Source organism: Triticum urartu, chromosome 4A (assembly GCF_056163025.1).
Source record: "Triticum urartu cultivar PI428250 chromosome 4A, HENAU_Tu73, whole genome shotgun sequence".
Taxonomy (NCBI): domain Eukaryota; kingdom Viridiplantae; phylum Streptophyta; class Magnoliopsida; order Poales; family Poaceae; genus Triticum; species Triticum urartu.
The window spans coordinates 51,610,875-51,624,767 of record NC_141876.1 but is presented as its reverse complement, the minus strand read 5'-3'; positions in this window follow the sequence as shown (position 1 = coordinate 51,624,767).

Sequence of the window (13,893 nt, the reverse complement as noted above, 5' to 3'; positions counted from 1 at the left end):
CGGCGGCTACGCTCACCGACGGCGACTGGTCGGTGGAGGAGCTCCTCGGAACTGTGGCGACGGGGTCGAGTGGGGGAAACTCGGGAGGAGCGGGGTGAGCGGATGGTGCGTGCGGGGCACTCGGGCCCAGATCTGGCCCAGGCGGGCCCCGATCTGGGTTTCACAGGCCTCGCGCGGGCTGCGGCGGCGTGGGGAGGCCAGGGGCGACGTGGAGGCGCATGATTGGAGGGGAGCGCGGTCTGGTGGTGGCGCGGCCAGCTGTGGCGCCAACAAGTGGCGGAGAAGGGGCGGCCGGCGCCGAAAACGAGGTGGGAGGTGGCGGCTGAGGGTAGGGGGAGGCTAGGTTGCCTGAAATGGACTCCGAATGGAGGGGGGGGATTTAGGGGGGTTTTGGAGCGTTTCGGAGCCTCCGATCGCGATCTGACGGACCAGAATGGAGGGGGGGTTTAGGTGGTCTGCGGGTGGGTTGTGAAGAGAGGTTGGGCTAAGATGAGAGGAGAGGAGTGCAGCCCGGCAACTGTTTTCGGAGACCAAAAACGTCCGACGTTAGACCGGCTATATTGCCGCTATAGTTATCCGTTGGGGCGTCAAACGGACTCCGAATGCGATGAAACTTGGCAGGCAGCCTACCTACACTATAACAAGACTGCATGCCAACTTTCACCCTATTCCGAGAACATTTTCAGGCCACTTATAAAATAATATTTCGGACATGCCGCGGGCGCGTGCAAGTGTGTCTGGGCTCAGAACTGACAACGGAAGGAACTGGGAGAACCCGGACGGATGCAAGTTTTGAAAAAATGATGATGCAATGCACATGATGACATGATGAAATGCAACACGCAAGCAAATGACATGGCAACGACAGCGAATAACTGGACGACACCTGGCACATCGGTCTCAGGGCGTTATATTATATTTCCTTATATCATGATAAATGTTTATTATTCATGCTAGAATTGTATTAACCAGAGAATTAGTACATGTGTGAATACATAGACAAATAGAGTGTCACTAGTATGCCTCTACTTGACTAGCTCGTTAATTAAAGATGGTTAAGTTTCCTAGCCATGGACAAAGAGTTGTCATTTGATGAACGGGATCACATCATTAGAGAATGATGTGATTGACTTGACCCATCTGTTAGCTTAGCACGATGATCGTTTAGTTTGTTGCTATTGCTTTCTTCATAACTTATACATGTTCCTATGACTATGAGATTATTCAACTCCCGAATACCGGAGGAACACTTAGTGTGCTATCAAACGTCACAACGTAACTGGATGATTATAAAGATGCTCTACAGGTGTCTCCGATGGTGTTTGTTGAATTGGCATAGATCAAGATTAGGATTTGTCACTCCGATTGTCCGAGAGGTATCTCTGGGCCCTCTCGGTAATGCACATCACTATAAGCCTTGCAAGTAATGTGACTAATGAGTTAGTTACGGGATGTTGCATTACGGAACAAGTAAAGAGACTTGCTGGTAACGAGATTGAAATAGGTATTGAGATACCGACGATCAAATCTCGGGCAAGTAACATACCGATGACAAAGGGAACAACGTATGTTGTTATGCGGTTTGACCGATAAAGATCTTCGTAGAATATGTAGGAACCAATATGAGCATCCAGGTTCCGCTATTGGTTATTGACCGGAGATGTGTCTCGGTCATGTCTACATACTTCTCGAACCCATAGGGTCCGCACGCTTAACGTTTGATGACGATCGGTATTATGAGTTTATGTGTTTTGATGTACCGAAGGTTGTTCGGAGTCCCGGATGTGATCACGGACATGATGAGGAGTCTCTAAATGGTCAAGACATAAATATCGATATATTGGAAGGCTATGTTTGGACATCGGAATGGTTCCGGGTGAGTTCAGGCATTTACCGGAGTACCGGGGGGGGGGGGGGGGGTTACCAGAACCCCCCGGGGAGTGTATGGGCCTTATTGGGCCTTAGTGGGAGAGAGGAGGAGGCGGGCAAGGTGGAGGGCGCGCCCCCAAGCCCAATCCGAATTGGGTGGGGGGATGCCCCCCCTTTCCTTCCCCCTCTCTCTCTCCCCCTTCCTTCCTCTCCTACTCCAACTTGGGAAGGGGGAATCCTACTCCCATCAGGAGTAGGACTCCCCCCTTGGGAGCGCCATGAGAGGGACGGCCCTCCCCCTCCTCCACTCCTTTATAAAGGGGGAGGGGGGCACCCCATAGACACACAAGTTGATTGTTTAGCCGTGTGTGGTGCCCCCTCCATAGATTTCCACCTCGGTCATATCGTTGTAGAGCTTAGGCGAAGCCCTGCGTCGGTAACTTCACCATCATCGTCATCATGCCGTCGTGCTGACGAAACTCTCCCTCGACCTCAGCTGGATCTAGAGTTCGTGGGACGTCACCGAGCTGAATGTGTGCAGATCGCGGAGGTGTCGTACCTTCGGTGCTAGGATCGGTCGGATCGTGAAGACGTACAACTACATCAACCACGTTGAAAGATCGTGGATGTCGCCTAGAGGGGGGGGGGGGTGAATAGGCGTTTTAAAATAATTACGGTTTAGGCTTGAACAAATGCGGAATAAACCTAGCGGTTAATTTTCCAAGCACAAAACCTAAAACAACTAGGCTCACCTATGTGCACCAACAACTTATGCTAAGAAAGATAAGCAACTATGTGATAGCAAGATATATGACAAGAAACAATAAGGCTATCACAAAGTAAAGTGCATAAGTAAAGGGCTCGGGTAAGAGATAACCGAGGCACGAGGAGACGATGATGTATCCCGAAGTTCACACCCTTGCGGATGCTAATCTCCGTTTGGAGCGGTGTGGGGGCACAATGCTCCCCAAGAAGCCACTAGGGCCACCGTAATCTCCTCACGCTCTCGCACAATGCAAGATGCCGTGATTCCACTAAGGGACCCTTGAGGGCGGTCACCGAACCCGTACAAATGGCAACCCTTGGGGGCGGTCACCGAACCCATACACTTTGGCAACCCTTGGGGGCGGTCACCGGTACCCGTCAAATTGCTCGGGGCGATCTCCACAACCTAATTGGAGTCCCCGACGCTTGCCCGGAGCTTTGCACCACAATGATTGAGCTCCGAACACCAACAACCGTCTAGGGCGCCCAAGCACCCAAGAGGAACAAGCTCAAGGGTACCAAGCACCCAAGAGTAATAAGCTTCTCAACTTGTAACTTCCACGTATCACGTGGAGAACTCAAACCGATGCACCAAATGCAATGGCAAGGGCACACGGAGTGCCCAAGTCCTTCTCTCTCAAATTCCACTGAAGCAACTAATGCTAGGGAGGAAAATGAGAGGAAGAACAAGAAAGAGAACACCAAGAACTCCAAGATCTAGATCCAAGGGGTTCCCCTCACATAGAGGAGAAAGTGATTGGTGGAAATGTGGATCTAGATCTCCTCTCTCTTCTCCCTCAAAAACTAGCAAGAATCCATCTAGGGATTGAGAGTTAGCAAGCTCGAAGAAGGTCAACAATGGGGGAAGAACACGAGCTCAAAGGATTAGGTTCAATGGGGAAGAAGACCCCCTCTTATAGGAGGGGGAAAATCCAACCGTTATGTGCTCAGCCCGCACACGAGCGGTACTACCACTCCATGAGCGGTACTACCGCTCAGGCGGAAGAAACAGGGAAAAGGAGCAACAAAACATGAACCTTGGGGCGGTAGTACCGTAGGAGACAGCAGTACTACCGCTGGGTTAGGCGGTACTACCGCACCCTTCGGCGGTACTGCCGCACAGAACGAAGGGTAAAGGGAAAGAGGGAATCGGGCGGTACTACCGCGGAGGGAGGGCGGTACTGCCGCTAAGGAGTGGTACTGCCGCACTACTGCCGCAGCGAGGTACCGCATAATCCGACACAGAAAAAGACCCCTCGAATCGACGCGGTAGGGACCTGGTAAGCCAACGGTAGTACTGCTGCGGAGTCACCGCCGGTACTACCGCTGCGGAGCGGTAGTACCGTGGTACCCAGCGGTAGTACCGCTGGGACCCTGACAAAAACCACACTCAAGAAAATCAGAACTGCCATAACTTCTGCATATGAGCTCCGAATTGAGCAAACTCAAGCTTGTTGGAAACAAGACGACGAGTAGCATCAAAACAACGACTGGTAATAGTAAGAAGAGGCAGGGGAGGTATGCCTAACAAAAATAGGAGTGAAACCTCCAACCGAGAAGAACCGGCAAAACCTCCAACATCGAAAACATCATAGAAGATGCAAGCGAACTCCGTTTTCGATGAACTCAAGCTTGTCAACAAGATGACCGTAAGCTCTAAGACTCACAAAGAGAACCAAACAAGAACCAAGAAAGATGATGCAAGGATGCAATGGTTTGAGCTCTCTACGAACGATACGATCAAGCTACTCATCAAGAGCCCCCCTTGATAGTACGGCAATCGATCCTATAACCGGGTCTCCCAACTACCATCATGAGACTGGTAAAATAGAAAACCTATCAAGGGCAAACCTTTGCCTTGCACATGGTCCACTTGAGCTAGATGATGACGATCTTGTATTCCTCAAGTTGGACCACCTTTCTTGATTGTGTTCGCTCGATGAAGACTAGTTGATTGCTCCCCCATACTCCACTATGGGTGAGCCTTTCTTCCGCATATCTTCACAAGTCCATTGTCACCACAAAGGACGGCAAGCTTCAAGCATTTGATCTCTTCGTGATGCTCCACTTGAACTTGCACACCGCAACCTTACCCCACAAAGAACCCTCACAAAGACCATGGGTTAGTACACAAAGCGTAATTGACAATGCTTACCATACCATGGGATCACTTGATCCCTCTCGGTACATCTTCTACGCTTTGTGGGTTGATTAACTTGATTCACTCTTTAACTTAGTCTTGATCGACCTCTCGCAAGACCAATCTTTAGGTAATTCCTTGAATAGCACCTTGGTCGACACAAACTCTCCTTGAAATCAACACATGTACTCCAAGAAAAGCCTATGGACAGAACCTTCAAATATAACTCAAGGCAACCATTAGTCCATAGAGATTGTCATCAATTACCAAAACCAAACATGGGGGCACCGCATGTTCTTTCACGCGTTGTCATAACGCTTCCACTTACGGTCTACGAGGGTACGTAGACAACACTTTCCCCTCTCGTTGCTATGCATCACCTAGATGGATCTTACGTGTGCGTAGGATTTTTTTTTGAAATTACCGCGTTCCCCAACAGTGGCATCCGAGCCAGGTTTATGCATAGATGTTATATGCACGAGTAGAACACACAAGAGTTGTGGGCGTGAGTATAAACATATTGCTTGCCATCACTAGTTGATTCTTGATTCAATGGTATTGTTGGATGAAGCGGCTCAGACCGACATTACGCGTACGTTTACGCGAGACTGGTTCTACCGACGTGCTTCGCACACAGGTGGCTAGTGGGTGTCTGTTTCTCCAACTTTAGTTGAATCGGTTTCAATGAACAAGGTTCTTTTTGAAGATCAAAAAGCAATCACTATACTACGTTGTGGTTTTGATGCGTAGGTAAGAATGGTTCTTGCTAGAAGCCCGTAGCAGTCACATAAAACTTGCAACAACAAAGTAGAGGACGTCTAACTTGTTTTTGCAGGGCATGTTGTGACGTGATATGGTCAAGACATGATTAAATAAATTGTTGTATGAGATGATCATGTTCTGTAACAAAATTATCGGCAACTGACAGGAGCCATTTGGTTGTCGCTTTATTGTATGAAATGCAATCACCATGTAGTTGCTTTACTTTATCACTAAGCGGTAGCGATAGTCGTAGAAGCAATAGTTGGCGAGACGGCAAGATGCTTCGATGAAGATCAAGGTGTCAAGCCGGTGACGATGGTGAGCATGACGGTGCTTTGGAGATGGAGATCAAAGGCACACGATGACGATGGCCATATCATATCACTTATATTGATTGCATGTGATGTTTATCCTTTATGCATCTTATTTTGCTTAGTTCGGCGGTAGCATTATAAGATGATCTCTCACTAAAATTTCAAGGTATAAGTGTTCTCCCTGAGTATGCACCGTTGCTACAGTTTTGTCATGCCAAGACACCACGTGATGATCTGGTGTGATAAGCTCTACGTTCACATACAACGGGTGCAAGCCAGTTTTGCACATGTAGAATACTCGGGTTAAACTTGATGAGCCTAGCATATGCAGATGGCCTCGGAACACTGAGACCGAAAGGTCGAGCGTGAATCATATAGTAGATATGATCAACATAGTGATGTTCACCATTGAAAACTACTCCATCTCACGTGATGATCGGACATGGTTTAGTTGATATGGATCACGTGATCACTTAGATGATTAGAGGGATGTCTATCTAAGTGGGAGTTCTGAAGTAATATGATTAATTGAACTTTAATTTATCATGAACTTAGTACCTGACAGTATTTTGCATGTCTATGTTGTTGTAGATAGATGGCCCGTGCTGTTGTTCCGTTGAATTTTAATGCGTTCCTAGAGAAAGCTAAGTTGAAAGATGATGCTAGCAATTACACGGACTGGGTCTATAACTTGAGGATTATCCTCATTGTTGCATAGAAGAATTACGTCCTGGAAGCACCGCGAGGTGACAAACCCGCTGCAGGAGCAACGCCAAATGTTATGAACGTCTAGAAGAGCAAAGCTGATGACTACTCGATAGTTCAGTGTGCCATGCTTTACGACTTAGAGCCAGGACTTCAACGACGTTTTGAACGTCATGGAGCTTCTGAGATGTTCCGTGAGTTGAAGTTAATATTTCAAGCAAATGCCCAAATTGAGAGATATGAAGTCTCCAATAAGTTTTATAGCTGCAAAATGGAGGAGAATAGTTATGTCAGTGAACAGATACTTAGAATGTGTGGGTACCACAACCACAACCACTTGACTCAGCCGGGAGTTAATCTTCCTGATGATAGTGTCATTGACAGAGTTCTTCAATCACTGCCACCAAGCTACAAGAGCTTCATGATGAACTATAATATGCAAGGGATGGATAAGACAATTTCCGAGCTCTTCGCAATGCTAAAGGCTGTAGAGGTAGAAATCAAGAAGGAGCATCAAGTGTTGATGGTCAACAAGACCACCAGTTTCAAGAAGAAGGGCAAAGGGAAGAAGGGGAACTTCAAGAAGAACAACAAGCAAGTTGTTGCTCAAGTGAAGAAGCCCAAGTCTGGACCTAAGCCTGAGACTGAGTGCTTCTACTGCAAAGGGACTGGTCACTGGAAGCAGAACTGCCCCAAGTATTTGGCGGATAAGAAGGATGGCAAAGTAAAAGGTATATTTGATATACATGTTATTGATGTGTACCTTACTAATGCTTGCAGTAGTGCCTGGGTATTTGATAATGGTTCTGTTGCTAATATTTGCAACTCCAAACAGGGGCGGATTAAGTGAATATTGGCTAAGGACGAGGTGACGATGCACGTGGGAAATGGTTCGAAAGTCGATGTGATCGCTGAAGGAAATATGCCCTAGAGGCAATAATAAAGTTGTTATTTATATTTCCTTATATCATGATAAATGTTTATTATTCATGCTAGAATTGTATTAACCGGAAGCTTAGTACATGTGTGAATACATAGACAAACAGAGTGTCACTAGTTTGCCTCTACTTGACTAGCTCGTTGAATCAATGATGGTTATGTTTCCTAACCATGGACATGAGTTGTCATTTGATTAACGGGATCACATCATTAGAGAATGATGTGATTGACTTGACCCATCCGTTAGCTTAGCACGATGATCATTTAGTTTGTTGCTATTGCTTTCTCCATAACTTATACATGTTCCTATGACTATGAGATCATGCAACTCCTGAATATCGGAGGAACACTTTGTGTGCTACCAAATGTCACAACGCAGCTGGGTGATTATAAAGGTGCTCTACATGTGTCTCCGATGGTGTTTGTTGAGTTGGCATAGATCGAGATTGGGATTTATCACTCCGATTGTCCGAGAGGTATCTCTGGGCCCTCTCGGTAATGCACATCAATATAAGCCTTGCAAGCAATGTAGCTAATGAGTTAGTTATGGGATGTAGCATTACGGAACGAGTAAAGATACTTTCCGGTAACGGATTGAACTAGGTATTGAGATACCGACGATCGAATCTCGGGCATGTAACATACCATGACAAAAGGAACAACGTATATCATTATGCTGTTTGGCCGATAAAGATCTTTGTAGAATATGTGGGAGCCAATATGAACATCCAGGTTCCGCTATTTCTTATTGACCGGAGACATGTCTCGATCATATCTACATAGTTCTCGAACCCATAGGGTCGCATGCTTAATGTTCGGTGACGATCGGTATTATGAGTTTATGTGTTTTGATGTACCGAAGGTAGTTCGTAGTCCCAGATATGATCACAGACATGACGAGGAGTCTCGAAATAGTCGAGACATAAAGATCGATATATTGGATGACTATATTTGTACGTCGGAATGGTTCTGGTGAGTTCGGGCATATACCGGAGCACCGAGAGGTTACCGGAACCCCCCCAGGAGGTATATGGGCCTTATTGGGCCATAGTGGGAGAGAAGAGAGGAAGGCCTAGGAGGGGGCGCGCCCCCCTCAAGGACAATCCGAATTGGGTGGTCCCCCCTTTCCTTCCCCCTCTCTCCCCCTTCCTTCCACTCCTAGTCCAACTAGGGAAGGGGGGGGGGTCCTACTCCCGGTGGGAGTAGGACTCCCCATGGGGCGCGCCATAGGAGGGCCAACCCTCCCCCTCCTCCACTCCTTTATATATGGGGGAGGGGGCACCCCATAGACACACAAGTTGATCATTGATCTTTTAGCCGTGTGCGGTGCCCCCTCCACCATAATCCACCTTGATCATATTGTAGCGATGCTTAGGTGAAGCCCTGTTCCGGTAGCATCATCATCACCGTCATCACGCCGTCATGCTGACGAAGCTCTCCATCGACACTTTGCTGGATCGTGACTTCGTGGGACATCACCGAGCCGAACGTGTGCAAATTGCGGAGGTGCCGTACCTTCGGTACTAGGATCAGTCGATCGTCAAGACGTACGACTACATCAACCGCGTTGTCATAACGCTTCCGCTTATGGTCTACGAGGGTACATAGACGATACTCTCCCCTCTTGTTGCTATGCATCACCTAGATGGATCTTGCGTATGCGTAGGATTTTTTTGAAATTACTACGTTCCCCAACTGTGGCATCCGAGCCAGGTTTATGCGTAGATGTTATATGCACGAGTAGAACACAAAGGAGTTGTGGGCGTGGGTAATTACATATTGATTGTTGTCACTAGTTGATTCTTGATTCGGCAATATTGTTGGATGAAGCGTCCCAGACCGACATTACGCGTACGCTTACGCGAGACTGGTTCTACCGACGTGCTTCGCACACAGGTGGCTGGTGGGTGTCAGTTTCTCCAACTTTAGTTGAATCAGATTCAATGAACAGGGTTCTTTCTGAAGATCAAAAAGCAATCACTATACTGCGTTGTGGTTTTTGATGCGTAGGTAAGAACGGTTCTTGCTCAGCCCATAGCAGCCACGTAAAACTTGCAACAACAAAGTAGAGGATGTCTAACTTGTTTTTGCAGGGCATGTTGTGATGTGATATGGTCAAGACATGATGCTAAATTTTATTGTATGAGATGATCATGCTTTGTAACACAGTTATCGGCAACTGGCAGGAGCCATATGGTTGTGCTTTATTGTATGAAACGTAATCGCCATGTAATTGCTTTACTTTATCACTAAGCGGTAGCGATAGTCGTAGAAGCAATAGTTGGCGAGACGACAACGATGCTTCGATGGAGATGAAGGTGTCAAGCCGGTGACGATGGTGATCATGACAGTGCTTTGGAGATGGAGATCAAAGGCACAAGATGATGATGGCCATATTATATCACTTATATTGATTGCATGTGATGTTTATCCTTTATGCATCTTATTTTGCTTAGTTTGACAGTAGCATTATAAGATGATCTATCACTAAATTTCAAGGTATAAGTGTTCTCCCTGAGTATGCATCGTTGCTACAGTTCGTCGGGTGTGATAAACTCTACGTTCACATACAACGGGTGCAAGACAGTTTTGCACATGCAGAATACTCGGGTTAAACTTGACGAGCCTAGCATATGCAGATATGGCCTCGGAATACTGAGACCGAAAGGTCGAGCGTGAATCATATAGTAGATATGATCAACATAGTGATGTTCACCATTGAAAACTACTCCATCTCACATGATGATCGGACATGGTTTAGTTGATATGGATCACGTGATCACTTAGATGATTAGAGAGATATCTACCTAAGTGGGAGTTCTTAAGTAATTTGATTAATTGAACTTTAATTTATCATGAACTTAGTACCTGATAGTATTTTGCATGTCTATGTTGTTGTAGATAGATGGTCGTGCTGTTGTTCCGTTGAATTTTAATGCGTTCCTAGAGAAAGCTAAGTTGAAAGATGATGGTAGAAATTACACGGACTGGGTGTGTAACTTGAGGATTATCCTCATTGCTGCACAGAAGAATTACGTCCTGGAAGCACTGCTAGGTGACAAACCCGCTGCAGGAGCAACGCCAGATGTTATGAACACCTGGGAGAGCAAAGCTGATGACTACTCGATAGTTCAGTGTGCCATGCTTTACGGCTTAGAACCGGGACTTCAACGACGTTTTGAATGTCATGGAGCATATGAGATGTTTGAGGAGTTGAAGTTAATATTTCAAGAAAATGCCCGGATTGGGAGATATGAAGTCTCCAATAAGTTCTACAACTGCAAGATGGAGGAGAATAGTTCTGTCAGTGAACATATACTCAAAATGTTTGGGTACCACAACCACTTGACTCGATTGGGAGTTAATCTTCCTGATGATAGTGTCATTGACAGAGTTCTTCAATCACTACCATCAAGCTACAAGAGCTTCGTGATGAACTATAATATGCAAGGGATGGATAAGACAATTCCTGAGCTCTTTGCAATGCTAAAGGCTGTGGAGGTAGAAATCAAGAAGGAGCATCAAGTGTTGATGGTCAACAAGACCACCAGTTTCAAGAAAAAGGGTAAAGGGAATAAGGGGAATTTCAAGAAGAACAGCAAGCCAGTTGCTGCTCAAGTGAAGAAACCCAAGTCTGGACCTAAGCCTGAGACTGATTGCTTCTACTGCAAAGGAACTGGTCACTAGAAGCGGAACTGCCCCAAGTATTTGGCGGAGAAGAAGGATGGCAAAGTGAAAGCTATATTTGATATACATTTTATTGATGTGTACCTTACTACTGCTCGCAGTAGTGCCTGGGTATTTGATACTGGTTCTGTTGCTAACATTTGCAACTCGAAACAGGGGCTACAGATTAAGCAAAGATTGGCTAAGGACGAGGTGACGATGCGCGTGGGAAATGGTTCCAAAGTCGATGTGATCACCGTCGGCACGCTACCTCTACATCTACCTTCGGGATTAGCTTTAGACCTAAATAATTGTTATTTGGTGCCAGTGTTGAGCATGAACATTATATCTGGATCTTGTTTGATGCGAGATGGTTATACATTTAAATCAGAGAATAATGGTTGTTCTATTTATATGAGTAATATCTTTTATGGTCATGCACCCTTGATGAGTGGTCTATTTTTACAAAATCCTGATAGTAGTGATACACATGTTCATAGTATTGAAGCCAAAAGATGTAGAGTTGATAATTTGTGGCACTACCGTTTGGGTCATATTGGTGTAAAGCGCATGAAGAAACTCCATTCTGATGGACTTCTAGAATCACTTGATTATGAATCACTTGGTACTTGCGAACCATGCCTCATGGGCAAGATGACTAAAACTCCGTTCTTCGGAACAGTGGAACGAGCAACAGAGTTATTGGAAATCATACAACTGATGTATGTGGTCCAATGAACTTTGAGGCTCGTGGCAGATATTGTTATTTTCTCAGCTTCACAGATGATTTAAGCAGATATGGGTATATCTACTTAATGAAACATAAGTCTGAAACATTTGAAAAGTTCAAAGAATTTCAGAGTGAAGTGAAAAATCATCATAACAAGAAATGTTCAATCTTCTTTTTCATCGTGGTGGCCTTGAGCTTCATCTCCATCATCTCTGCGTGCACTTCGCTTAGGTATTCCTGAGTATAACGGAGTCTTGCTTCAAGTATATCTCCGATCTGGCGTATGGCTTCCATGGCTGCTTCACGAACAACGTCGAAGAAAGTTGCTTGTGGTACACGTGAGATGAAAAAGTACCGCCCCATCGTCTTTGGGCAAACTCCTTTCATACGGTGGAGGTGTACCTCCACATACCAAAGTTCCACTCCCTTTTGCATGAAGGGATAGCCTTTGTAGACTGCATCTCCTTCAAGGTGAATATGCTTCATCATGTCCTTCAGGATTTTTGGGTAATCATGATCACTTGTCAGGGTCATGATCGTTTTCGGGCCCTTAAGGAAAGACTCATAAAGGGTCGTCATGTGCAGTTGTAAAACAAAAATGGTGCTCAGAATAAGGTACATATCTCCTTGGGTACACATTCATATCATCCAAAAAGAACTTCAAACTCAATTTCCAACATCCAGTTTATGTATCACAACTCATTTTCTTCCATGTTCACCCAGAATATTAATTTCCAAGATAAAACATAACAACTCCTTAAAGCCTTTTAGCATATGACATATCAACTTTATTGAGTCATGAATTATTACAATCTCTGAGTAATCTATTACATAACTCAACCCCGCATTCTCATGAAAAGTGTTTTCCATACTACCCTTATTACTGATATCAACATCTCCACTACTCAGCTCTAGATTTCTCATGATCCCTAGCAAGATGTCCTGCTTCCTTGCAACGAATACAAATAACTTCCGACATGTCTCAAGGCTTCTTGGTGATGGTGCCCGCTCCTTGAGTTCCTTGCTTCCTTTCGAGACAATCATTGGCATAATGCCCGACGTCCTTACATTCAAAACAGGTAATATGACTCTTGTCCCTCTTTGCAGAAATTGGGTTGTTCTGAGGGTGTCTTTGTTTTCTCTTCCTGGTTTTCTTCGTTCTGATCAAACATTCTATTCATTGTGGATCAAACTCCACTGCTTCTGTCGGGAAGTATCCAAGATACTCTATTCTTTCCTTGGTGCAATACTGTGAAAAATGTCCTTCTCCACATGAATAACAGGCATTGGAGTAAAATCTGTTGAGGCTTTCTCCATCAGGGTCTTCAACACCTTCCTTAATCATATGTTCTTTCATAACTTCTCGGAGGGCATCTTTCATTCCTTCTTCCTGCTTCTGAATATTTTGTTGCACCGTGGGGTAAATGTGACACTGAGCTAGGTAGTGGGTGGTTCCTTCACACAAGAAACAAGTCACCTGACTAGTTGGGCATTCCTTAGCTGGGTGTTTCTCCTTACAATGAGGGCATCCCTCCTTGTGTTTCTCCTGGGTGTGTCCTATTTCTCCGCAAATTTTGCAGGCACAAGGTTTATTTCTTGGGGTATCATGGTGCTTCCGGATAAGACGTGATCTTGTCAGAGTCTTCTTGAATTCTTCCCAAGTCCTTGCTCCATTCCATCCCTGTATAGCTTGATGCATATGCCACCATGTTGCAGCACTTCCTTCAAAGTACTGAAGAGCATACGATACTTCATTCTTCCTTGAAACCAAATTGCTCCCGAAGTGATTCTCCATGTTCAGAATCCATAGCTCTGGCTCTGGCTGGGTTTTCGGTCTAGAGAATACCAGTCCAACTTCATTCATCATCTACTCGGTCCACGGGTTTTAGGGTGAGATAAGAGAGGGTGGGGAGGGATACACACAATACAAACAATAGTTTTGAAAATGGGTTTTATTTGTGGCTGTCGGAAAAACATCAAACAAATGACAGCTCACAAATCGT